At 38.7% G+C, this 20,430-nt stretch overlaps 1 long non-coding RNA gene across 1 annotated transcript; it reads right to left on the bottom strand.

Moving 5' to 3' along the window:
- Positions 1-371: 371 nt before the first annotated feature.
- LOC129619578 (uncharacterized) lies at positions 372-10,729 on the bottom strand. The gene is made up of 3 exons (XR_008697935.1): positions 10,592-10,729; positions 9,832-9,948; positions 372-480 (listed from the first exon to the last, which is right to left on the bottom strand). It is a non-coding gene; the product is annotated as an uncharacterized LOC129619578 (long non-coding RNA).
- Positions 10,730-20,430: the final 9,701 nt, after the last annotated feature.

Genomic DNA, 20,430 nt, shown 5'->3' with positions numbered 1-20,430 from the left:
GTGCTCAGCTTTCTTCACAGTCCAACTCTCACATCCATACATGACCACAGGAAAAGCCATAGCCTTGACTAGACGGACCTTTGTTGGCAAAGTAATGTCTCTGCTTTTCAATATGCTATCTAGGTTGGTCATAACTTTCCTTCCAAGGAGTAAGTGTCTTTTAATTTCATGGCTGAAGTCCCCATCTGCAGTGATTTTGGAGCCCCAAAAAAATAAAATCTGATGCTGTTTCCATTGTTTCCCCATCTATTTCCCATGAAGTGATGTGACCAGATGCCATGATCTTTGTTTTCTGAATGTTGAGCTTTAAGCCAACTTTTTCACTCTCCACTTTCACTTTCATCAAGAGGCTTTTGAGTTCCTCTTCATTTTCTGCCATAAGGGTGGTGTCATCTGCATATCTGAGGCTATTGATATTTCTCCCGGCAATCTTGATTCCAGCTTGTGTTTCTTCCAGTCCAGTGTTTTTCATGATGTACTCTGCATATAAGTTAAATAAGCAGGGTGATAATATACAGACCTGACATACTCCTTTTCCTATTTGGCACCAGTCTGTTCCATGTCCAGTTCTAACTGTTACTTCCTGACCTGCATACAGATTTCTCAAGAGGCAGGTCAGGTGGTCTGGTAATCCCATAAAATTTACCTGACTTCAATATTTTAAATCAATAGAGACAAATAGAGATTTAAATGTGGAATGGGTGAAATAAGTAGAGGGATAAATGAAATATGCTCTCAAGGCAGGATTTACTAGATTCCATCTGATTCCAGAAGTTTTTAACAAGGAGGTGATGAAGGAAGAGGTGAGAGCAGGAAGGACAAAAGGTCAAAATCTCCTCAAGATGAATTATTTAACCTTAGCAAAAAATGAGGGTAGAATTCTATTTTAGTGAGTGGAATCTATAAATGAAATGTTCTGCAATGAATAGGCAAATTTGCACCACTCCTTCCTTGCTCAGTTGCTCAGTCATGTCTGATTCTTTGCAGCCCCACGAACTGTAGCCTGCTAGGCTCCTTTTTCTTTTGAATTTTCCAAACAAAAATACTAGGATGTGTTGCCATTTCCTGCTCCAAGGGGTCTTTACAACCCAGGGATTGAACCCATGTCTCTCATGTCTGCTGCATCGACAGGCAGATTCTTAACCACTAGCACCACCTGGGAAGCCCATAGGTAACTCCTAACTGCAAATTATTGCCCCACCCAAAGTCCCAATGATACTTCAAAGCCAATATATATATATATTTTTTTTTCTAACAAATTTTAAACAATGTGACTATTTAATGGATTACAACTTGTATAGAATGTATTTTGCCACACATGCTTGCTTACGGGGTTCTTAAAAAATTTTATAGTTCTTTATTATTTACTAACACTTTTCACAAACAAGTAGAAAACATTTGGTTTAGGATTTAATTTCCTCTACGCTTTTGGAAACTGAAATAACTGGCAACACCTTCTTTCCTAATAACCCTTCTGTTGTTGAAATGAAAAAATAAATTTACATTTCAGATTGGTTCTTTTGGAAAATTACAGTTTTTTATAAATCATTATTATAAACATTTTTTTTAATCTGTGTCACGTCTCTAAGAATGATGTATCAATTTGCTAGACTTGGAGTAACAGAAAACAAAAACTGATTCCTAAAATAAAATAGGGGCTCATAAATCTCGCAAATAATAAAATATACAGTTGGGCTGTTCAAGTCAACTCAACAATGTTTTGCTTTCTTCTATGTGTGTGCACTGAATCCTGAAGTTCCATTCTCAAAGTAACCTTGTGCTTACAAGATGACAACCAGTATTCTCATCATTCCATTTGCTTTTCAGGCAGTAAGAAAGAGACTTATGCCAGTTGACTTAAATCCCCTCCTCTTTTGAGTTCCCAATGTACATGACCAGCAACTACTGATAAATGTCATCAGCCAGGACTTAGTTACATCCAGGTCAGCCCTATTTGTATAGGAGACTAGTAAATACAGTTTCCTTTGCCAGACATATTCTACCCCCAACAAAATTAACTTTCTGTTGGTGAGGAAGAAGATGAGAATCGATAAAGAATAGGAAAAATAAGTTTCTGACCTAAGGATTAAGGAGAATAATTAGACAATTCAGAATATATGCTAAGGGGGAAAAAATGAGCCTGCAGGATGGGGTGAGGGAGACTGGGTCATTTGGTGTGAAGCCCAGGCTCTGAATGTCGGAGGCTGGCCAAAGGCAATGGCAGTGACCCAGCAGGAGTGCCAGCTTGTTGATAGATCCGAGCAAGCAGGACATTTTGGCAATGGGATCACTGGCTCCAGAAAAGATTATGTCTGCAGTGTTAATTGTGAGTAGTTCAATTTGGAATAAGGATCCAATCATAGAATCTGTACAGCTAGCAATTTACCAGTCACAATTATATTTCTCATTTGTTTTCCTTTTTGAAATTTTCCTCCAGGGAAAATGACTTAGAATATACAAACTATGTTTTTTTAATTCAAGTATCATATTAACATATTTTATTTTTATCATTGTGAAAAGAAAATGAATTTAAAATTATTTACCACTCTTGCATATGTAACAATCTTTTGAAATTTTGAATATTAAATAACACAACCAAAATCCAAATCTATTTCTGTCTCCTACCAACTCTTATGTGTTTAACCACCATTTATATAGCAATCTCTCTAGGATTTTTCTGAACTGTTACATTAATGGATATAAAGTAGCTGAATGATGAAAGAAAATCAAACTGTTCTTTCCATACCTCAAAGCACATGGAAAACTGCTTAAACCTGAGGGTTATTAACAAGCCACTGGACCACTCAAATGGAAGAGGGATTTAAACTGCCCATTCTGGGACATATTCAAGGAAGGAGACACTTGGGAAAGAGAATAGAGGAGGACTCCTTGTAGGAAAGTGATTAGAATTATTTGGATTCATCCCAAAACATAGGACCAGGTCTTGTGGTGAAATCTACAGATAAATGAAATGAATTATTGGATAACCAAAAGACTGTAGGACATCAAAAGTATTCCATGTCTGGGGTTGTATAAGCAGTCTGAATAATTATCTATATCACATATTTTCAGTGAACCACCTAATTGATTAGCATTCTCAGGGCTCTAGGAAAAACAGAAAGCTTGTTTAAAAGAGCAATGCTTCCAAAGTAGGATATCATTCCATTATCATCAGATTCATAGGGGTGCTTGAAAGAAATGGTGATAAAGGAACCCTATCTAAATCCATGAATTTCCCTGGTAGGTCAAGTGGTAAATAATTTGCCTTCAATGTGGGAGAATCAGATTTTATTACTAGATTGGGAATATACCCTGGAGAAGAGAATGAAAACCCACTCCAGTATTCTTGCTGGGAAATCCCACAGAGAGAAGAGTCTGGTGGACTACAGTCCATGGTTTGTAAAAGTGACTAAACCACTACCATAATTAGGATATATTAGTTTTTCATGCTTTAGGGAGAAGTGACTACAAAAGTGAATCATGTGATTTTGAGATTTAGATATCATTTATATTAATTCAAAGCATTTTAAGAGCTTGGAATTCTTCCCACCAGATTATTTTTTTTTTTAAGTACAAAAGTTTCATGTGGCTCCCTTAAGCCAAATTAACACCAACCACTGATGTGAATTATCTGTACCATGTACACCAGTACACTGACATACAAAGGTCAGTTTTACAGTAACTACATTTAAAGATTCATCATTATTTAATAAGTAAAACTTAGAAAAATCCTAAGATTTACATGTACTTCAACAATATAGAATAATAATCTTTTTAAAGTGTGACTTTTTTGAATGACTAAAAACACCTTACTTCCAAAAATGACAACTCAAAATAAAATTTCTGTCTACAATTCTTGTGAACACTAATGTCCATTTGCTTTCATATTTAATGCGCTAAGTTCCTTGCAAAAAAAAATAGTCTATATTTGATTCTGAAATCAATCAGTATTCAACTTGTTAATAAACTATAACCACCGATCACAGTTTATTTTTTGCATCAAACCAGTATACTTTAAAACACCTTCTTTAGACATTATAACTACTATTACTTTAGGTTGTAAATTAATATGATTACTTTATAAAAGATTTTAAAATATGATGGAAAAAAAAATTCAGTAGAAAAAAACTAGCTTGGTTTCCCAGAAATAATCTTCTCCTCTTCCCTACTTCTTAACCAGAAAATTTGCCACACTAACAGCTACTTAAGGTCTGTCAGCATTGCCACAGTGAAATGGTGCTGTGTTTCAGCAATTAGAGGAAGAACAGTCAAGTTTCAAAATTCTGTCTCCTGCTGAGTCTTGCTCACTCTTGATTCCAAACTGTTCATTCCCACCAACCCCAAAACAGTTCTTAGAGAGTGAGCCCCCACGTCCTCAAACAGTAAACCTCTTTTGTTTGTTTGTCTGTTTTCTCCATCTTCTCACAATATTACTTAATACAAGAATCTCAGAGTCAGTCTCCATTTTTTCCTTCTCTTCACCTTCCTCATTCAGGTCACCATAACTCCTGTTTATTCTCTCTCCCAAACATAGATCAAGCTGTCTGATTTTCCACACTTCCAGTGCAAGCTGCTAGCAGAGAGAATCAGAATCTCTTACCTGAACTTGGAAAGGAAACCCTTCCCAGGAGTCTGCACCTCTCAACTCCTTCATTTAAAACTGTATTTCCCTGCCTACACTTCCAGTATCTTCCCATTTAGCTTCAGAAATAAAGACCAAATACACATTCTGAATTGCTCATGTTTTGATTCCTTTTGTACCATTCTTCCTTTAGTTATTAAATACTGTATTATGTTATATGATTATTTTAGTATGTCTCCCAAAATATAATATACGTTTCTGAAAGCAAAGATTGTTTCTGTCTTATTCACTCTGTAGATGCTCACTCTTTTTTTTTTTTTTTTTGGTTTGTTTATTTGTTTGTTTTTTTTGGCCACATCTCATGGTAGGCAGGATCTGAATCTTAGTTCCCAGAACAGGGATTGAACCTGTGACCCCTGCAGTAAAGTCTGGAGTCTTGACCACTGAACCACCAAGGAAGTCCCAATCCTCACTAGTTTTTGAATTATAGTTGAACGCATGATGACTGCTAATACTTTTGCATATTCAATCCAGTTTTTCTCCTTGTTTATATTTCAAGTATTTTTGTGGTCATGTCATAATAATTTTCACTTAAACTTTTGAGTTATAAAAATGCTGCTGCTGCTAAGTCGCTTCAGTCGTGTCCAACTCTGTGCGACCCCAAAGACGGCAGCCTACCAGGCTCCACCGTCCCTGGGATTCTCCAGGCAAGAACACTGGAGTGGGTTGCCATTTCCTTCTCTGATGCATGAAAGTGAAAGTGAAAGGGAAGTCGCTCAGTCCTGTCCGACCCTCAGCGACCCCATGGACTGCAGCCTTCCAGGCTCCTCCGTCCATGGGATTTTCCAGGCAAGAGTGCTGGAGTGGGGTGCCATTGCCTTAAATGCTAATAAATATCAATTATAGATGAAATATTGGTTATTCTGAATATTATGTATAAGAAATATATTTTTAGTTTATTAACTTATAATGTTTCCTAGTCATTTGTATAAATTTTAAAGTGAAAGAGGCGAGTGAAAAAAAAAAATTTGTAAATTACAGCATATTTACAAAACTAATACGGAGCTCCTGTATACCTTTACTCAACTTATCCTAATGTGAAAATTTTATGTAACCATAGTTCTAAGTTTTATTCTAATTTCACCCGTTTTTAAACTAATGCGTTTTTTCTATTGCTGAACCTAAGAATCCAACTTTGCATTAAGTTGCTATGTGTTTTGATCTGCTAAACTTTTATTCTAAACTTTTATTTTGTATTTTTTGTAACAAGCAATATTGTGATAGTTTCAGGTGAACAGCAAAGGGACTCAGCTGTACATATACATCTCTATTAAAAGTTATATAGCAGTGTGTATGGGAGGGGGATTTGGGGGCAATGGATATCCTACAGTTTTTGACACTCTGTTAGCCTTTGACTTTTAAGAACTTAATACTTTTGAAAAAACTTTAGTCAATTATTTTACAGAAGATGCCTCAATTTGCTTTTGTCTGATGTTTCCTTGAAATTAGATAGAAGCTTTGCATTTTGGCCAAGAATGTCTTACAGCTCATGAGTGTAAGATAACAAGTCATATTACTGGTAATCCTAATCACTTGAAAAATATTATAATCCAGTGGTAACATTATATCGTTTTTATTATCATTATTATTATTATCATGACTACTATTGCTACTACTATGTAGACAGTTACATTTATGAACTTTGGAAGCACTTTGAGTATGGATTCTATTTTCTGTAGACAAGCTTTCATCCTTTCTTAAAGAACTCCCTCACTGTTTGGCACTACATATGTTCCATACTCATACATTAAGGTCCTGATATGCAAATCCCTTATGATTATACAGTGGAAGTGAGAAATAGATTTAAGGGCCTAGATCTGATAGATAGACTGGCTGATGAACTATGGAATGAGGTTCGTGACATTGTAAAGGAGACAGGGATCAAGACCATTCCCATGGAAAAGAAATGCAAAAAAGCCAAATGGCTGTGTGAGGAGGTCTTACAAATAGCTGTGAAAAGAAGAGAAGCAAAAAGCAAAGGAGAAAAGGAAAGATATAAACATCTGAATGCAGAGTTCCAAAGAATAGCAAGAAGAGATAAGAAAGCCTTCTTCAGCAATCAATGCAAAGAAATAGAGGCAAACAACAGAATGGGAAAGACTATGGATCTCTTCAAGAAAATCAGAGATACCAAAGGAACATTTCATGCAAAGATGGGCTCGATAAAGGACAGAAATGGTATGGACCTAACAGAAGCAGAATATATTAAGAAGAGATGGCAAGAATACACAGAAGATTTGTACAAAAAAGATCTTCACGACCCAGATAATCACGATGGTGTGATCACTCACCTAGAGCCAGACATCCTGGAATGTGAAGTCAAGTGGGCCTTAGAAAGCATCACTATGAACAAAGCTAGTGGAGGTGATGGAATTCCAATTGAGCTATTCCAAATCCTGAAAGATGATGCTGTGAAAGTGCTGTACTCAATATGCCAGCAAATTTGGAAAACTGAGCAGTGGCCACAGGACTGGAAAAGGTCAGTTTTCATTCCAATCCCAAAAAAAGGCAATGCCAAAGAATGCTCAAACTACCACACAATTGCACTCATCTCACATGCTAGTAAAGTAATGCTCAAAATTCTCCAAGCCAGGCTTCAGCAATATGTGAATCATGAACTTCCTGATGTTCAAGCTTGTTTTAGAAAAGGCAGAGGAACCAGAGATCAAATTGCCAACATCTGCTGGATCGTGGAAAAAGCAAGAGAGTTCCAGAAAAAAATCTATTTCTGCTTTATTGACTATGCCAAAGCCTTTGACTTTATGGATCACAATAAACTGTGAAACAGATGGGAATACCATACCACCTGATCTGCCTCTTGAGAAATCTGTATGCAGGTCAGGAAGCAACAGTTAGAACTGGACATGGAACAACAGACTGGTTCCAAACAGGAAAAGGAGTTTGTCAAGGCTGTATATTGTCACCCTGTTTATTTAACTTATATTCAGAGTACATCATGAGAAACACTGGACTGGAAGAAACACAATCTGGAATCAAGATTGCCGGGAGAAATATCAATAACCTCAGATATGCAGATGACAGCACCCTTATGGCAGAAAGTGAAGAGGAACTCAAAAGCCTCTTTATGAAATTGAAAGTGGAAAGTGAAAAAGTTGGCTTAAAGCTCAACATTCAGAAAACAAAGATCATGGCATCTGGTCACATCACTTCATGGGAAATAGATGGGGAAACAGTGGAAACAGTGTTAGACTTTATTTTTCTGGGCTCCAAAATCACTGCAGATGGTGACTGCAGCCATGAAATTAAAGGACACTTACTCCTTGGAAGGAAAGTTATGACCAACCTAGATAGCATAAGCAGAGACATTACTTTGCCAACAAAGGTTCATCTAGTCAAGGCTATTGTTTTTCCTGTGGTCATGTATGGATGTGAGAGTTGGACTGTGAAGAAGGCTGAGCGCTGAAGAATTGATGCTTTTAAACTGTGGTGTTGGAGAAGACTCTTGAGAGTCCCTTGGCCTGCAAGGAGATCCGACCAGTCCATTCTGAAGGAGATCAGCCCTGAGATTTCTTTGGAAGGGATGATGCTAAAGCTGAAACTCCAGTACGTTGGCCACCTCATACGAAGAGTTGATTCATTGGAAACGACTCTGATGTTGGGAGGGATTGGGGGCAGCAGGAGAAGGGGACGACAGAGGATGAAATGGCTGGATGGCATCACTGACTCATTGGACGTGAGTCAGAATGAACTCCGCGAGTTGGTGATGGACAGGGAGGTCTGGCGTGCTGCGATTCATGGGGTCGCAAAGAGTTGGGCACTACTGAGCGACTGCTCTGATCTGATATATAATTTTTGAGATACGTATGTTTCTAGTGAAATCAAGAAACACAAGTATAAAAAATATAACTTTGTTCTTCTTAGAACATAATAAACAACCAGAACAATACTGCAGCATTAGTCACTTAAAATGTGACCCAAGAAGAGCTGAATACAAAAACCTTACCCAGGTCTAAATGCTCATCTGTATTTCATTTCTGTGTGTATCTTTCTATTTATCTATCTATGCTTTATTCAACACTATAAGTTCCTTCCAGCACTCCTCCTTTTATTTATTTTCAATTTCATTCTCTGGCAGTGAGAAATCTGTGTTAAGATTCTTTTAATGTTAACACTATTCTGGGTATAAACTTTTTAGCATAGCTACAAATATCAATAATTCCTAGATTAAAGAACAACTTAGAAAACTAAGCACTTACACTTGTTAATTTTACCAATTAAGGGCAAAGTTACTTATATATTCATGAAACTCAAGTTTAAAATTACTAGCAATTTCTTGGGGTTAGCAATTTTCTTGTCCTAAGCAAAGGGTATATTATGATATTTATAATACAATGTGACCTTTTTTATGTAGTCAACCATCTATTTACTTTGCAACTATGTCTACAGCACATTGGGCCTCCACTGCTGACTCAGTTGGAAAAGAAAATCAGGAGACCACAAGCAATGCAGAAGAGAGCCAGCAATGCAGGAGACCTAGGTTGGGAAGATTCCCTGGAGAAGAACATGGTAACCCACTCCATTATCCTTTTTTCAAAATTTTATTTTGCTTGCATTTGGAGTATGATTATTTTTCAATAGTGTGATGGTTTCTGCTATACATCAACATGAATCAGCCATAGGCATACATATGTCCCTTCCTTCTTGAACCTCCCTCCCACCTCCCTCCCCATCCCATCTCTCTAAGTTGTCACAGAGCACCAGTTTTGGATTTCCTACTTTATACATCAAATTCTACTGGCTATCTATTTGGCATATGGTAATGTATGTTTCAATGCTACTCTCTCAAATCATCCCACACTTTCCTTCACCCACTGTGTCCAAAATCTGTCTGTATATCTACATCTCCATTGCTACCCTACACATAGGATCATCAGTACTATCTTTCTAGATTCCATATAAAATTCCATAGACAGAGGAGTCTGGCAAGCTACAGTTCATGGGATCACAAGAACTGGATACAATTTACCTAGTAAACCACTACCACTACACCACATTGAGCCCCAACACAAACGTGACAAAGAAACCCATGATTTTTTCCCAGAAGGGAAAAGGTCCAGTGTAGGTGCTTTTTTTTTTTTTTTTTTTTTTTTGAGGGTGTAGGGTGGTGTCAGGTGTTAGTTTTCATAGTGAAGAAGAAAGGAAACACACATAAGAAGAATAGACATTACTTGCCACTCCTTTTCCAGTGTCTGAGTGATGCACGTAGAATTTAAGCTCTTCTTAACTCTCTTCTCTCAGTCAGTCGATACTCAAGTATGAACTCTGGGCTGTATAGGTCAACTGAACTTAGGCAAAACAAGAGAGCATTGTTTAAAATAACATCCACACGGTGCTGCCCAAAATAGGCAAAATGTGCTTTTCCATTGCTTTTTTATTTTTTTCTTGTTCTAGGAACTCTTAAAAATTTAGATGATATCAGAAGTATACCACCACAATCACTCCACAGCATTTACTGAGTGTAGAATACTATTTTGTTTATTTATTTTTATTTATTTTAATGGAGGCTAATTACAATATTGTATTGGTTTTGCTATACATCATGAATCTGCCACGGGTATACACGTGTTCCCCATCCTGAACCTCCCTCCCATCTCCCTCCCCGTACCATCCGTCTGTTAGGAAAGACAATTAACTAAATATACAGGGCACAATAGACTACATTGGATGATACAAATACAGAAACACAATTTAAGCTCCTTTATGTTTATTTCTTTTCAATTATGACCCCACAGAACTATGCATCTTCTTTATGTTAAAATCAAATCTTTAAATCTAGTTCTTTATTTAAAATTGGCATTTAACAAATTGATTTTTGCTCCCACATTTTCTTTTTGAGGTGTGTATGTGCATGGTCAGCCATGCCCAGCTCTTTGTCACCCCATGGACTGCCAGACTCCTAAACCCTTATGCACTTACTTCAGTACTTACCTCTCCCAAAAAGGAATGAGAAGGCTGTAAGCATTCTTGGTCTGGGGACTCACCAGGCCCACATTCTGCCTCTCTTTGACCAGTGTGATAATGACAACCTCAGGCAGGTTTAAAGGCATAGAGTCATAGCTGGGGATCAGGGTAGTTGGCAGGAAGGCCCCCTAACAAAATTTGGTTGTATGCTGTTCCTAAAAGTTGAAAAAGCATTCATGTAATAAGAAATGCATTTTTTTTTTGTTGTTTTAAATTCTGTTATTCTATTTGTTACTAGAAGGCACATGCCTAGGCTTCTCTTGTTATCAGAAGTAAACAGTTCCTTATGTGGCCAGTAGTCTTAGAACCAAGAATGGAATTATTCTTGTAAATATTGAGATTTATAAGTTAAAAAAAAAAAAGTAGCCATCCTCATCTGGGTGGGCCAGACATGGCCCCTGCTGGTACATTTCCCTCTTGTCCAAGGAACCTCAGCAGGGGGCTCCCAAGCTGTCAGGGAGCTGCCAGGATCCAGTGGCTTTGGCAGTTTGGGAAAAGAAGCTGAACTTGAGAGAGCCCCCTCTCCTGACTAGATGCACACTGAGGTGCTGGAGCCCAGTAATGGACATGCGTGGATGCCCATAGGTCATTTCCAGCTTGAAGAAGGAGGAGGACACATGAAAGAAGAGTGTGGTCTCTGGGTACTGAGACTGATCCTCAGCTCAAGGCAAGAAGGCAAAACTTCAGTCTGCAACCACAGAGACTGAAATCTACCAACAATCTGAATAAGCCTGGAAGTTTAGATTCTTCTCCAGAACTTCTGTGTAAGAGCTCAGCCTGGCCAACATTTAATTTTGATCTCATGAGGCCATATACAGGGAACATATCAAGCCCACCCAGTTTCTGACCTGCAGAACTATGAACTAATGAATGGATGCTTAAGACACCAAGTTGTTGACAATTTGTTAGGCAGTAGTTTAAAGCTAATACAAACTGCCTCTTAGCATTCCAGCTGAAGCTTCATCTAAGAAAACTTCAATGCCCTAGGATTTTGTTTCAACCCAATAAACCATGTGGCAGGGGAAGGAGTGAAGGTGACTTGTAAGTAGAAAAAAAAAAAAAAAAAAAACAGGCTAGTTACTTTGGTGTGAAATAATTTATATATATATCGGAGAAGGCAATGGCACCCCACTCCAGTACTCTTGCCTGGAAAATCCCATGGGTGGAGGAGTCTGGTAGGCTGCAGTCCATGGGGTTGCTAAGAGTCAGACACGACTGAGCGACTTAACTTTCACTTTTCATTTTCATGCATTGGAGAAGGAAATGGCAACCCACTCCAGTGTTCTTGCCTGGAGAATCCCAGGTACGAGGGAGCCTGGTGGGCTGCTGTCTATGGAGTCACACAGAGTCAGACACGACTGAAGTGACTTAGCAGTATGTATATATATATATATATATATATATATATAATCTTGACATGGTTCTTGATGCAGAGCTCTTAGTAAAGAAGGCTGACAGGAGAATCTTTTGTTCTAACTTTTAGTCCTTCATCCCAATTGCTGGCACAGAACTCATGAGACTGTTGAAATTTCCTGAGTGATAAGAACATCTGACATCATGCTCCTAAATCCCCTGGAGTTTCCTGGAGTATCTTTTGTTATAATGAAGTGACTCTTCCTAGGTTCCTGGATGGGGCATTGCCACCTGAAAGACCAAGCTATACTTAAAAATTTGGGACTTTCAGCCCCATCTTTCATTCCTTAGAGAGAGGAGAGGGATTATACATGAAAATAGTAATTAGTCATGCCTCTGGTATGAAGCCTCAATAAAATCCCAGTAGTATGAGGTTCAGAGAACTTCAGGGCTGTTGAAGACATCCCTATGCCAGGAGGGTGGCAGCTCAACCCACTTGCTGAATGTCAGCTTCTGTGCTCCTGAGAAGCTCAATGTATCTTTTATCTAACAAGTCCTTATGCCTCCTCAATGTGTTCTGGGCTCAGCAAAGAAGATATAAGCCTTCCCTGCTGGCCTTCCATCTGGGTAGGTAACAAAGAGGATGCATTCCATCTCTGCAGTGATCAGGACATGCTTTCCAAAAAAGGTTCCTTTCTCAGGTGTGCCCATGGGAGGGAGCCCCACATGCAGGCAATGACTTGACTTTCCTTGTAAGGGAAATCAAAGTACCTCTTCAAGAAATTCTTCACCTGCTTGCATCATAAATCCAATTGTAAACTCATCACCCCATGCAACATCTATGGCTGTGCAATGCCAGGTCTCTGAACTCCTCACTCAAACACCTAGCTAGAATATCTCTACTCCTTTAACCCTGGGATTTCAACTTGTTGCACTTTCTTTGGCAATATTGAGTTCTTTGAAGAATCCTGAAATATCTTGAAATGAAGGCTGCCAAGATGAACTCCAAGCACTGACTATAGTCTCATTATCAATAATCTTGCTGCAAGTACCACTTTCATATTTATAATTTACTCTCTCTGAATCTGAAAACCTCTGGTTATAAGGTTCTGAAACTATTGCTTAAATTAAGTTCCTAAAGTTTCCCCCCCCTCCACTGTCCACTCATCCTGTGCCTGCATGGTGGACCCCAAAATGCTGCATCCCGAGGAGGCCTGGCTAAACAGAGACCTTGGCTGGACCTGGAGTCCCTGACTCATTTGAGTACCAGCATCGCCACCCTCAAAGCCACACCTATGAAATTTTTAGAAAAAAATAAAACATAAAGTATCCATCATTCAAAAGAAGAAATGGAATGTCTATAACTATTTTCAATTAAAAAATCCTAGATTCTTATTCATCAGTATTTTGGATATTATCTGGGTATTATATGTGTGTGTGTTGTCTTAAATAGTGACAAAAGTAAAGGAAAAGAAAAAAAAAAGCTTGAAATGGCTACAGGGAGCAAAAGGGATATTCACCTTAAAACAGAATGGAAATGGAATGGATTATGTCTTGGCAGGCCAAGATTTCTTACTGCAGTAAATAGAAAAGAGAAGAGCACATTGAAAAAAAAAATTGTAAACATTAGAAATGAAAGTTAGTAACTGTCAATGGGGTCACAGAGTTGGATATGACTTGGGGCCTGAACAAGACAATAAGGAAACCCCATTCATGAAGGCTTCCTCTCATGATCTAATCACCTTCTAAAGGCCCCGCCTCCTAAGACCATCACCTTGGAGAGTAGGTTTTTCACATATGAATTTGATGGTGGGGGTTAGGGATCATAGCAGGACCCATCTGTGGATTTGGGGAAGAGAAAGTGCTCTGAGTCTATCCTGAAAACCTGCCTAAGCCTTCATTTAATGATGGGTTCATTTAATGACTCCCCTTTAAGAGTACCCTTATTGGCCCCTACCCTATCTACCCCATCCTAGAAAGTGTGCACCCTACTCTGGAAGTGATCTGAAGCCTCTATAGTCAATTCTATGCATGTGGTTGTTGATTCTACATCTGAGTTAACATATTAAATGTTTTTGCTTCTACTTCCCATTAGTATTAGAAGGAATTCCTCAAATGGAAAAAAGAAAAAAAAAAAAAAAAAAGGCACATGTAGACAATTACTGAGAACTTTGGGGTTAACATCATTAAATGAAGATAATAGGTGTCTTCTTTGGGTCCCATTGCTGTAACAATCCTTAGATGTGTGAGGCTCTGTGCTTGATGATGTTGATGACAGGCACCTCAAGAAATGGGAAGGAGCCCCTGCCTTGAGGATTTGAGTTCATTATATCCCTGGCATGACAAATGGACATGTTTATTTTCAAAGGCACCCATTAGCTTATTATTAAACTTTTGTATAAACAGAGCACACTTCTCATGTGGTGCATTGGTAAAGAATCCACCTGCCAATGCAGGAGATGCAGGTTCAATCCCTGGGTCTAGAAGACTTTCTGGAGTAGGAAATGGCAACCTGCTCCAGTATTCTTGCCTGAGAAATTCCATGCACAGAGTAACCTGATGGGCTCCAGTCCCTGAGGTCTCAAAGAGACGTACACAACCAAGTGACTGAGCACAGCACAGTACAACCTGAGCACATGTACCATGGTCTTGCAACTGCTGAGATGATATTCCTTTCTGGGGGTAGATCAACTCAGGCTCAATGATTAACAAAGAAAATAGGTACTTACCTAGTCAAACAGAAAAGTTTTATTCAAAAACACTGTTTATTTAGCCCCAGTGACTCCTCAATATTTTTGTGAAAAAGTGGCAACTATCTTATGACGGAAAATTTCATATCCGTTCCATTGACTGGAGCAAAGCTGATCTTCAACAAGACCCTTAACTCAGAGAGCTTCAGTGTGCTTTGGCCAAGGCGGAACTTGATGGTGTCCACTAGGCTGCTGCACTCTTCTATGCTACACAGTTGAGAAAGGCATGGTTTCTATTTAATGGGCCCAGCCTAAGGCTGTTCTTATTTATCTGGCCAATTCTAACCTTGATTAGTCTATTATATGTTCACTGTGCTTGAGCTATTTCCTAAGAGATTGGATTCCAATTTAGTTTCACACTCAGAAAACTACAGATTGGGGAATTAAAGATACCACTTTTGGAAGATGCACATAGCCATTTTCCAAAAGATGCAATTCCACATGTGAGATAAATGTCAAAGTTACTAGATCATCACAGAATGGCCACACTAAGAGCTGCTTAACTGAAGAGGCCAAATACAGTCAAGCTCCTGATCAAGAGACTTAAAATTAAAATTGTTGCCACTATTGCCTTATGCTTATAATTGTGCCAGATATGGCAACAAAACTACTCTCCTAGACTAGGCACAAAGTAAACAGATCTATGTGTCTGATGCAGAGTCCAGCAGTGCCTGCCAGATGTGTGGCTCCTGTCAGACTTGTGGCTCCTTTTTGATCTATTTGTTTCCTAACAACATGATAGATTGTGGCCCTGCTCACTCCTTACTGCCAGAATCTGATCACCCTCATGATTAGTGAGGTCACACCAAAATGGGCACTTATTCAAGTCATGGCACTGCTGTTCCTGTGTGATCAGCTGACTCTGGCCATATGATCATGGCTTTTGAAACGTTTATGTTTTCAGTTTCTTGACAATCTCATGTGCTAATGAATCATGCTTTTTCACAGAGCTAATGAACAATGGTCTGGTAATCAACATTTTCAATAAATGTTTCATGTACACTAATAACATTAACAACATTGATTATTGAAGCATCCTCCTCAAAATTCATAATAATTTATGGCTATGTCTCTGTCACTTGCTCCCAGTCTACATACCTTAGTAGGGTAGTTTGGTCATGAATGGAGCTGTCCTCAGAGAAGGGCCATCTCCACTCAGTGACTTTCTAGATAATGATCAGAATGAAAGGTGTGGGATTTCATACATATCTATTTTGAAAGTCTGGAATTTTTCTCTCCTCGATTTTGGGCAGATGCTTTCTCTCCCCCAGTTGCATCCCTAGGTGGAACTGGTTGGTAACTGTTCCAACTGGCAGCTCAGCTAGACAGTGGCAAAAGTGCGCCACCTGGATTCTCATGATGACTTGATGTAATAATAGAGCAAAAGGAAAAGAAACACTTGATCATGTACGATGATTGCTAAAAGACTCCACCAGAAAATTACTAGAACTAATCAATGACTATAGTAAAGTTGCGGGATATAAAATCAACACACAGAAATCCCTTGCATTCCTATATACTAATAATGAGAAAACAGAAAGAGAAATTAAGGAAACAATTCCATTCACCATTGCAACGGAAAGAATAAAATACTTAGGAATATATCTACCTAAAGAAACTAAAGACCTATATATAGAAAACTATAAAACACTGGTGACAAAATTCAAAGAGGACACTAATAGATGGAGAAATATACCATGTTCATGGATTGTAAGAATCAATATAGTGAAAATGAGTATACTACCTAAAGCAATTTATAGATTCAATGCAATCCCTATCAAGCTACCAACAGTATTCTTCACAGAGCTAGAACAAATAATTTCACAATTTGTATGGAAATACAAAAAACCTCGAATAGCCAAAGCGATCTTGAGAAAGAAGAATGGAACTGGAGGAATCAACCTACCTGACTTCAGGCTCTACTACAAAGCCACAGTTTTCAAGACAGTATGGTACTGGCACAAAGACAGAAATATAGATCAATGGAACAAAATAGAAAGCCCAGAGATAAATCCACACACATATGGACAACTTATCTTTGACAAAGGAGGCAAGAATATACAATGGATTAAAGAGAATCTCTTTAACAAGTGGTGCTGGGAAATCTGGTCAACCACTTGTAAAAGAATGAAACTAGAACACTTTCTAATACCATACACAGAAATAAACTCAAAATGGATTAAAGATCTAAACATAAGACCAGAAACTATAAAACTCCTAGAGGAGAACATAGGCAAAACACTCTCTGACATACATCACAGCAGGATCCTCTGTGACCCATCTCCCAGAATATTGGAAATAAAAGCAAAAATAAACAAATGGGACCTAATTAACATTAAAAGCTTCTGCACATCAAAGGAAACTATTAGCAATGTGAAAAGACAGCCTTCAGAATGGGAGAAGATAATAACAAATGAAGCAACTGACAAACAACTAATCTCGAGAATATACAAGCAACTCCTACAGCTCAATTCCAGAAAAATAAATGACCCAATCAAAAAATTGGCCAAAGAACTAAATAGACATTTCTCCAAAGAAGACATACAGATGGCTAACAAACACATGAAAAGATGCTCAACATCACTCATTATCAGAGAAATGCAAATCAAAACCACTATGAGGTACCATTTCACACCAGTCAGAATGGCTGAGATCCAAAAGTCTACAAGTACTAAATGCTGGAGAGGGTGTGGAGAAAAGGGAACCCTCTTACACTGTTGGTGGGAATGCAAACTAGTACAGCCACTATGGAGAACAGTGTGGAGATTCCTTAAAAAACTGAAAATAGAACTGCCTTATGATCCAGCAATCCCACTGCTGGGCATACACACTGAGGAAACCAGAAGGGAAAGAGACACGTGTACCCCAATGTTCATCGCTGCACTGTTTATAATAGCCAGGACATGGAAGCAACCTAGATGTCCATCAGCAGATGAATGGATAAGAAAGCAGTGGTACATATACACAATGGACTATTACTCAGCCATTAAAAAGAGTACATTTGAATCAGTTCTAATGAGGTGGATGAAACTGGAGCCTATTATACAGAGTGAAGTAAACCAGAAAGAAAAACACCAATACAGTATACTAACGCATATATATGGAATTTAGAAAGATGGTAACCATAACCCTGTGTACGAGACAGCAAAAGAGACACTGATGTATAGAACAGTCTTATGGACTCTGTGGGAGAGGGAGAGGGTGGGAAGATTTGGGAGAATGGCATTGAAACATGTAAAATATCATGTATGAAGCGAGTTGCCAGTCCAGGTTCGATGCACGATACTGGATGCTTGGGGCTGGTGCACTGGGACGACCCAGAGGGATGGAATGGGGAGGAAGGAGGGAGGAGGGAGGAGGGTTCAGGATGAAGAACACATGTATACCTGTGGCGGATTCATTTTGATGTTTGGCAAAACTAATACAATTATGTAAATTTTAAAAATAAAATAAAATTTAAAAAAAAAAAAAAAAAAACTGGCCCAAACAGAAAAGGGATAAAAAGATATTCTCACGTGTTATAAAAAATTATTTTTCCCTTCCACACATGGTTTTGGATAAAAGAGGTCATTTCCAGTAAATGCAGATTGAAGCTATTGGGGCTTGAGGACTTGTGGTCAATAGGAGAGAAGCAACAGTTCTGATTCCTGGAGAAGGAATACCTCCTGGAGTTATAGGAGAGTGAGGAAGAATTGATAAATTTGTCTTTTGCAATCATCATATAAAGGAGAATACCCTGTGCAGCTCTCCAAATCACTGCAAGATCCTTAAATTTAACAGGTTTCTGGGTGTACCACCCCTAACTAAAAAAAAACTTTGACCAGAATTAATCATTATTTTCCTTAATAAAGGAGTACATCAAGGCTGTATACTGTCACCCTGCTTATTTAACTTACATGCTGAGTACATCATGAGAAACGCTGGGCTGGAAGAAGCACAAGCTGGAATCAAGATTGCCGGGAGAAATATCAATAACCTCAGATATGCAGATGACACCACCCTTATGGCAGAAAGTGAAGAGGAACTCAAAAGCCTCTTCATGAATGTGAAAGAGGAGAGTGAAAAATTTGGCTTAAAACTCAACATTCAGAAAACAAAGATCATGGCAATTGGTCTCATGACTTCATGGGAAATAGATGAGGAAACAGTGGAAACAGTGTCAGACTTTATTTTTTTGGTGCTCCAGAATCACTGCAGATGGTGACTGCAGCCATGAAATTAAAAGACACTTACTCCTTGGAAGAAAAGTTATGACCAACCTAGATAGCATATTTAGAAGCAGAGACATTACTTTGCCAACAAAGGTCTGTCTAGTCAAGGCTATGGTTATTCCAGTGGTAATGTATGGATGTGAGAGTTGGACTGTGAAGAAAGCTGAGCACCGAAGAATTGATGCTTTTGAACTGTGGTGTTCGAGAAGACTCTTGAGAGTCCCTTGGAGATCCAACCAGTCCATTCTAAAGGAGAGCATCTCTGGGTGTTCTTTGGAAGGAATGATGCTAAAGCTGAAATTCCAGTATTTTGGTCACCTCATGTGAAGAGTTGACTCATTGGAAAAGACTCTAATGCTGGGAGGGGTTGGGGGCAGGAGGAGAAGGGGACGACAGAGGATGAGATGGCTGGATGGCACCACTGACTCAATGGATGTGAGTCTGAGTGAACTCTGGGAGTTGGTGATGGACAGGGAGGCCTGACGTGCTGTGATTCTTGGGGTCACAAAGAGTCAGACACGACTGAGCAACTGAACTGAACTGACTGAACTGAGATGAGCATTACAGACAGAAAGAGATGGGCCCAGATTAGGCATCCTCATGTGAAATACTTGAGGGACCATTACCTGCTGACCATGCATTTGAAGCTCTCTGCAAAATTAAGCAAAACTAGCTTTGGTTCCTTAGGGAAGACTCTGGTAGAATCTGTGTGCTTTAAGCATCAGTCTCTCCCTTCCATATTCTCCAAAACAAAATGATTAAAAATAATTACTTGAAACTTTAAATACATTTCCCATAGAAATGATATTATTAAAAATAATAAAAAAATGCAAGACATGTACCTATTGATTTCACTGGGTTTATGACTAGTGGTTAACCACTTGCTTGTTTGGAGTCAAGGAGTCCTGAGGCAGAAGGAGAGGAGGAGTTGGAAAAAGATTTTGTCAGCACAGTGATCCAGGGCTGGCCACTGGTAGCAACTTAAATGTATACAGCTCATCTTTGACACTCAGAAGGAAGGATTATAGGAAGATATGTGACTTACTCACCTTGGGCATACATTTTAAGAAGTTGTCTAAAACGTAAAATAAAAAGCATCATTTAAGACAGTTTTTATTTTCCTTTTTTTTTAATTAAAATGTACATTAGACTGACAAATTAATGTCAATGTGCTGGACACTGATTCTCATAATGAAACTTATTGGGATTGGGGTAACCTCCCAACTAAATGCATAAACTTCTTTCTCATCTCCTGGGAACAAAACACTGTAAATTTCAGCCTCTTGCATTGCCCCGGGGTGGCCAATGGCAAGAGTTAGGCCAGAAAACACTCCCCTCCTGGGCATTCTCCAAACTCAATTGGCAGCAGCCAACAATTCCAGCAGGGCCTTTGCCCGGGCCTCCATTGTGCAGCTTGTTCCAATGTGCAGCAGCACATTGACCAAGACACAGTGAACAGTGAAGGTTTACACACTCAAGAGGACCAGCTGTG

This window comes from Bubalus kerabau, chromosome 9 (assembly GCF_029407905.1).
Source record: "Bubalus kerabau isolate K-KA32 ecotype Philippines breed swamp buffalo chromosome 9, PCC_UOA_SB_1v2, whole genome shotgun sequence".
NCBI classification, from domain to species: Eukaryota; Metazoa; Chordata; class Mammalia; order Artiodactyla; family Bovidae; genus Bubalus; species Bubalus kerabau.
This window is presented reverse-complemented; position numbering and strand designations above follow the sequence as displayed.